This window comes from Protopterus annectens, chromosome 5.part0 (assembly GCF_019279795.1).
Source record: "Protopterus annectens isolate FY-2018-M chromosome 5.part0, PAN1.0, whole genome shotgun sequence".
In the NCBI taxonomy this organism is placed as follows: domain Eukaryota; kingdom Metazoa; phylum Chordata; order Ceratodontiformes; family Protopteridae; genus Protopterus; species Protopterus annectens.
In genome coordinates, this window is record NC_056735.1 from 496,743,974 (window position 1) to 496,751,254 (window position 7,281).

Below are 7,281 nucleotides of genomic sequence, written 5' to 3' on the forward strand. Positions count from 1 at the left end.
GGATTTTTTAACAGGAGAACCATGCTTGTTTTTGTTCTTCTTCTTTTGAGGGACTTCTGCCTTATATACCCTAGGGTGTTCATATCCTTGCCTAAACTCAACAGATGTAGTAGGAATTTCCTCCCAAACAAGTATCTGCAGTATCCCCCTTGGTCCCGCTGAAATAATCAGCTGATGTTCCTCCCCAGCATCCAAAGTGAACATTTGCAGTGCCTTCAAGAATGTGCAAAAGGTCAGATACATGCCAGCCTCTGACAGGAATAGCAGAGGAATCTGACACTACAACCAGGTGACCTTCTGGGCTTTAACCAATCTTGAGGGAGACTTCCAGGGGACATAGGACAGCAACTGAATCAGACCTGTCTGAGTTTCTTGTCCTTTTTCTTGGCAGGTGGCTGACCTTTGGGACAGGAAGATTCTGCCACAGCACCCTGTGCCATCAACTTAAGACAGTTCTCCTGGTAAATGGACAAGGAGAGAGATGACTACATAGGGTCTTGGGGACAAACACTTGGCAGATCAGGCACTGCTTATGGTTGTGAGAAGTGCCCTAACAAAAAGAGACAATGCTCCTGATGATCCTTATGGAGAATCAGCCTCCCACACTGAGATTTTCCCTTTCTGGATAAGACATAAACAAACAAAAATTAAGAGAAAAGGATAAGAAGAAACCCCAGTGGGACACTTATCTGAAACATGCCTCGGAAACAGGCACAGAAGAAGGAGCGTTCAGACCGACAATCAATGATGGCATTCAGACTGGCAGCAAAGATGTCCTTCTATTCTCATGTTACAGTATTCTCACTAGTGGAATCCTCCGTCTCAGGTGACCCAAATGTCTGACTCCTATGCCAAAGCTTAAGCCTGGTTGCCCTCAGGTGCATGGCACGTCATATGCAGGGCCATAAACTTGAGCCATAACTGTGACTACTGCACACACAGACCTCAGAAATTCTCTGCTGCAGTCGAACGTCAGCTTGCATGTTTTGCTCTGTGCTTCAGAAGACAATACAGAGGTTGTTCTTTTATATGCCATCTAGAAAAGGAAAATGCAAGTGCAGTTGCCTAATTCTGTAGAAGGATTCCCATGAACTTTGCCTTTTTTGCTTAGGCCAGTCCCACGACCATATGACCTGTAGTATTTGTTGGTCATTTGTCCCTAAAATCCACACAGTCATCTGGCAGCCTTAACTTGTTTGTGGAAAACCAACGACTCGAGTATCTGGCCTTAGGCATGGAAACTGAACTGGCCATCAATGTGGAGCAGCCTAAAAAGAAGGCCAAGGTTTCAAGGCCTGCTACAGCTGCACCTCCAATGTCAGACGTCCCGCCAGCTACTGGTCTAGGGGCTGAGGGACGTCCAAAAGAACTGGTGACATCGGCGGGTACCTTGTTGGAAGCCACCCTAGAATCTCCAGTTGGCACATCCGTGGACGTTACTACAATGTCGGCTTCCGCCAAAGTCAAGGGAGAACCAAGCTTGACCAGACAGCCACTTACGATTTCAGACCAGGGCTCCACAGCTACAGGCCTGCCGCCTGATCTCAGGCCTTCTCACTCCCACACAATTTCAAAAATTATACCTCTGAAGAGGAAACAAAAAGCTGAACATCCATCTACCACAACTACCCTTAGTACTAGGCCAGCCTCAGCTACTTCCATCCCCCTAGCTCACACTCAGGAGGAAGATTCCTCTTCCACTTCAGATGAATCTCTGACATACACCTCACAATTGGCATCTTCCCTGAAGCATTTCTCCCCTGATGAAGACTCCCTGGAAGGAGACTCCCCAGCTGAAGATATTACATTTTGGGAAGCTATCTCTAAGATGAGGGAGTACTTCAAGTGGGGTGCCACTCAGATGACCGAGGTGCAAAAAAAAATTTTTGATTTCCTACAGATGGAGTCTCCATCTCCCTCTGCTATCACCCCCCCCCCCCCCTGTGATTCCAGCTTACCTGGATGCATTTGTTTCTGCCTCCAAGACCCCTGAATCCTAGTCTCCAGCCCCTAAAATGCCAGATAGGTTCTACAAAGTCCCTGATGACCACAAGTACCTCATTAAGCCACCTATGGCAGACCCAGCCGCCATTGCAGTGGCTCCAGATAAGTAATCCAGGCAGATTCCGTCCTCCTCCCTTCTACCCTCAGGCAAGGACAGCAAAGTGATCAGCCTGGGAAAAAAGATTTATACTTCATACACTCTGGCCTTTCAGGGCTATTAACTACCAGACACACTTGGTTAAATGTGCCTTGGACCTAGTTTCACAGGCAACGTCATTACTATCTTCTGTACTTGATTCACCTACCAAACCTCAGGTGGCCTCTAAACTCTCCTTAGCAGCACAAGTTGCCAGACATTCTATTAAATGCAGCTATGATGCTACTGAAGCTTTAGCCATATCAGCTGCCTTAGGTATTTCTAGCTCAGATTACAACCCCTCTCTGATTATTTCAAAAACAAGATCTTAGATGCCCCTGGACAACAGATTCCTTTTTGGAAAGAAGTCTGCAGAACTCCTTAAAAGCTCACAGTAAAAAAAGCAAGGAACTTCAGGACCTCAAACACTTATTGGTCTCACCGGTTCCAAAGTTCTATCGGAACTACCCTGCTTAAACCCACTTTTGTTAGGAGAGCACCTACTCCTTCCTCTTCCTCCTCCTCTAAACACAGGAAGGGGTCTAGAAAAAGGGGACTAGAAAACCTTCATCCCCCAGGACTGCCTCTACTCATTCCACCCCAAGGCAGCCCTTTTCAGACAGACTTAATGCTTAACTGCCTAAACCACCTTCCATTCACCACCCGCCTCTCTCACTATCTACCTCTTTGGCTGCATATCACTTTAGACCGCTGGGTCTTATCAGTAGTGGAAAAAGGGTACGTTTTGATCTGGCAGGAAAATATCCTATCAAGAGGAATGCCCCTACCTCCAAAAAAACCAGCTCCAACTGATGCCCCAGATCATCCAAGATTTGCTATCACAAGGGACCATAGAAAGGGTTTCCACAGGCCAAGACAGTCAAGGATTTTACTCCAGGCTCTTCCTGGTGCCAAAAAAGGATCATCCCTGGAGACCTATTCTGGACCTGTCCCCTGTTAAACCACTTCCTGCAGGTACCTACATTCTGCATGCTATCCCTTCAAACCCTCCTTCCACTACTGCCACCCAATGCTTTCATGGCCACTTTGGATCTGAAGGAGGCATACCTCCATATCCCCATCCACCTAGACTACAGGAAATTTCTACGCTCTGCTGTACCATTCTTGCACTTTCAGTTTACTGCCTTGCTCTTTGGTTTATCTGGGACAAGTAGAGTGGTACTTTAACGTCCTTGGACCTGGATGTCATACCGTTGCTTATAATTTGGGCAGCATAGAATTACTTTCTTATTACATTAGTTACACGTTGATCAAAGGTCAGATTACTGTCTACATGTGTTCCCAGATTTCTGACTGTCTCAAAATGTTCTACAACACTGGGATGCCCTTTTCCCAATCTGATAATATCATCACAAATAAAGCCAATTCTTGTTGATTACAATAGCAATTATATCCTCTTGCATTTCTGAGTCCCTCATTTTCTTTCCAGTGTGTCTAAATATATAGCAAATAAAGGGGAAGGAAGACATTCCTGCCTGGGTCCTCTGTTCAAACACATCTTAGAGAGGAATCCTCCCATTTTAATTTTTGCCTCTGATCTTTCATATACCCTCCTAATTAACCTTGTTTTTCTATCAGGGAATCCAAATGCTTCCATTGCCCTACTCATAAACTGTCAGCTTACTCATCAATTGGTTTCTCAGAATTAATACTTACAAACAACAGCAATATTTCCTTACATTTTCCTTCACTCTGGGTCATTGTTCTGTTAATGCAGTCAAATGTTTGCCTCCCCTCTACAAAACCACATTGATCCATATCTATCAATTTGGCAACACATTTGCCATTCTTTTAATGAAGGTTCCCCTGCACCCTAGTGGCAGGAGTGTGCAGATAGAACTTGTCTGATTGAAGATTGCTGGAACAGGGCTCAGTTTTGAGCTTTTTACTGGTTAACTGGGTAATTTCATAGGTTCATAGGTTGATACTAGGCTATCTGCCCAAGGGCATTTATAAGCCTAGCCAGAGTGTGTTTGGCTTTCGCCACCCTTTCAGATTAGTTGACTGTGCCTCTGTATAGTAGGTCACAGAAGATAGCCCTTTTGAGGTTAGTTTACTGTGCCTCTGTCTAGTAGGGACACAGAAGAGATCCCAGGGGTAAACCTACAATCTCCTATCCACTCGTCAAGATTTCTCTTGAAGAGGGTCATTGAGGGACTCTGCGTAACATGGATTGGGGTTTTGTTCCAGAGTGAGGGGAGCCTATGGGATATGAATCTGTCCCTCCAGCATGTCCTATTTATTTCTGTGCTGAGGTTTAAGTCCCTGGAGCATGTAGCTCTAAGGGATTTGGATTTCCTGAGGTGGAGCATGTCCATTAATTCTGGGTTGGACATGGCTTTATATGTCAGGCACAGATCGCCTCTGAGTAAGCGGTAAGCAACTGAGTAGAGCTGGAGTTTCTTTAGCCTAACTGCAGAGGGCATCTCTTTGAGTCCCTTGATCCTCTTGGTGAGGTACTTTTGGGGTCTTTCCAGTTGCTGAACGTGTCGGGTAAGGTACATCCCGAATGGGGCATTGTATTCAATTATGGGCCTGATGAGTAGAGGGGCACAATGACCTCTCTTGATCTAGATGTGAACCCTTTCGTGATAAGGTGGGCTATATAGAAGGTCTTTCTAACCACTTTGGCAACGTGATTGTCAAAGGAGAGATTGTTATCTACTTGGGTCCCCAAATCCCTAATTACTTCTTCCATACTTAATGGATTAGCACCTATGTGTTAATTTGTGGGCACTTTGTTTTCCCCAAAGGGGATGACTATGCACTTTTTGGCATTTAGCTTTAGGCCATGGCTCTGGCACCAGTTATCCGTCTCTGTGAGACCCTTTTGGAGGATGCTTGTGTCAGTCGGCGAGTTGATTATGGCACCCAGTTTGCAGTCATCTGCGAACTTGGTCAGCCATAATCCTCCCATGTTAGCTTGTACCTCAGACAAATATATACCGAACAAGAGAGGTCCCAGGGCTGAGCCTTGTGGGACGCCACTTGTAACTGGTTTAGAGTCTGACATGGCACCTGCAATTCTGACCATGTGGGTTCTATCCCTGAGCCAGTTTGCAATCCATCTTGTGACATAGAGGTTGATATTTAAGCTGGTAAGCTTATTTATGATGCCCAAGTGGGGTATTGTGTCAAAGGCTTGTGTGAGGTCCAGGTAGGCTGTGTGGACTACCTTTCTTTCATCTATGGCCTTGGTGACTATTTCAAAGAAGTTGACCAGGTTCAAGAGGCAAGATCTGCCCCTTAACAAAGCAGAATTGGGTAGGATCCAGTGTTTGGAGGTTCCCAATGTCTTTGTTTATGAGTTTCATGATGATACGCTCCATAGCTTTGCAGACCAGGCTAGTCAGGCCTATAGGGCAATAGTTTCCGGGGTCTGGTGTGGCACCACCTTTGTGGAGTGGGACCACTGTTGCTGTACTCCATTCCTTGGGTACATATCCTGTAGTAAGGCTGAGATTGAAAAGTGACTTTATGTGAGGGTTCAGTTCTTCTTGGAGTTCGTGTAAGACGCAGCCCGGGACACTGTCCGGTCCAATTGATGCTGTGTTTTTTGCTTTGGAGAGGGCAGCTCTCACCTGTGCATCTGTGATGTCAGGGAGGCTACACTCTGTTGGGATAGACATTTGCTCTTTTGGGGGGGAAGGGGGGGAGAAGTTTGCACTGAAACTGTTGGCAATGTTTGTGGGTTCAGTGTATTTTTTGTCATTTTGAACTAACTCAGAGCATATCTGGGAGTTGCCACCCAGGTTCCTGATATAACTAAAGAAGACCTTGTGATTATCTTTAGCATCTTGTGCAATTTTTCTTTCGAAGCTGGTCTTAGATGATTTTATGAGGGATCGTAGTTTCTTGCTAGTACTGATCAGTGATGCCTTCCCTTTTTGGGATTTTGCTCTATCATGTAGTAGCTTCCTCCTTCTGTTGTACAGCTTATTTATGGCTGGGGTCCACCAGACAAGTCTCCTGCCTTTGGAGGAATGAGTCTTGGTTTTATTTGAGATAGCATGATCCATGCATTCCTGTAGGTGTCCATAGAAAGCATTTGTAAAGGATTCTGCAGTTTGGGCCGTATTTTCCACTGGCCCATTTGCTCGTTTTCTATTTTATAAAAAAAATTGCACTTTATTCATCTTCTTTTACTGTATTTGTGTTTCTTCCTACTTTATTGCATTTATTTTGCTGCATTGATTACTGCTTGTTTAGTAGCCTGATTAAATTGTAACTGTTAATGTGAGAGTGTTCAATCTCGCCTTTGTTCTTACACATGGGTTCGGAGCCGATCCTCGGCTCCGTGCCGGCCGACTGCAAGCTCTGCATCGAGAAGAAGCTCGAGGACTTCTAATACCCACAATCCCCCTCTGCCTTTACCTCAGATCTAGTTTGCCGCTGCTGCATACGCATCGCTGGGGACTAGCTCGAGGCTTTACAGATAAGAATTTATCTTTCTGTTTAGATTTTTCAAAAAAATTACTTTAAATCTAGTCAATGAAAAGTTAGAGTAGGTGTGTGAGTGGACTTAGATTTCTCGGTTCCTTAGATTAGTTACCTAGTTTAACTAAAGGGTACAGAGTTTTTCGGGGCCTACCACCCCTACTTGGATTACTTTGACTAAAGTATTTGTTGTAGTCTGCTTTATTAAGGAATTGACACATATTACCGGATTTGACTTTTTTTTTTTTTTTTTTTTTTTATTGGAAGTGACTTTTACTGGACTGGACTGTCTCTCTTTTCTTGTTATTATGTCAGAAAAATTAAAATCTGGCTTCAAACGTTGTCAGTGTGGCCAAAAGATGTCGGTCACAGACAACCACAGTTCCTGTGTCTACTGTCTTGGCCCTCTCCACTTACAAGAGGACTGCTCTATTTGTCACTCTTTTAGTGGGAGGGTCATGACAGATAGGCGCAGGAAACTGATGGACAGAGGATTGCTGAAACCCTCTTTCCAGGAGGCTCTGGATGCTTCAGACCAGGCATCCAAGTCTTCGAAGGGGTCAAGGCGTCGGAGCCAAAGTCATCGGCTCCGAGCTCTTCGGTCTAGTTAGATCACGGTTCCACAGACTGGGGCCGAGTGTTCAACTGTTGGCAGTTTCCGAGCCTCGAGTCTTGGAACCGGT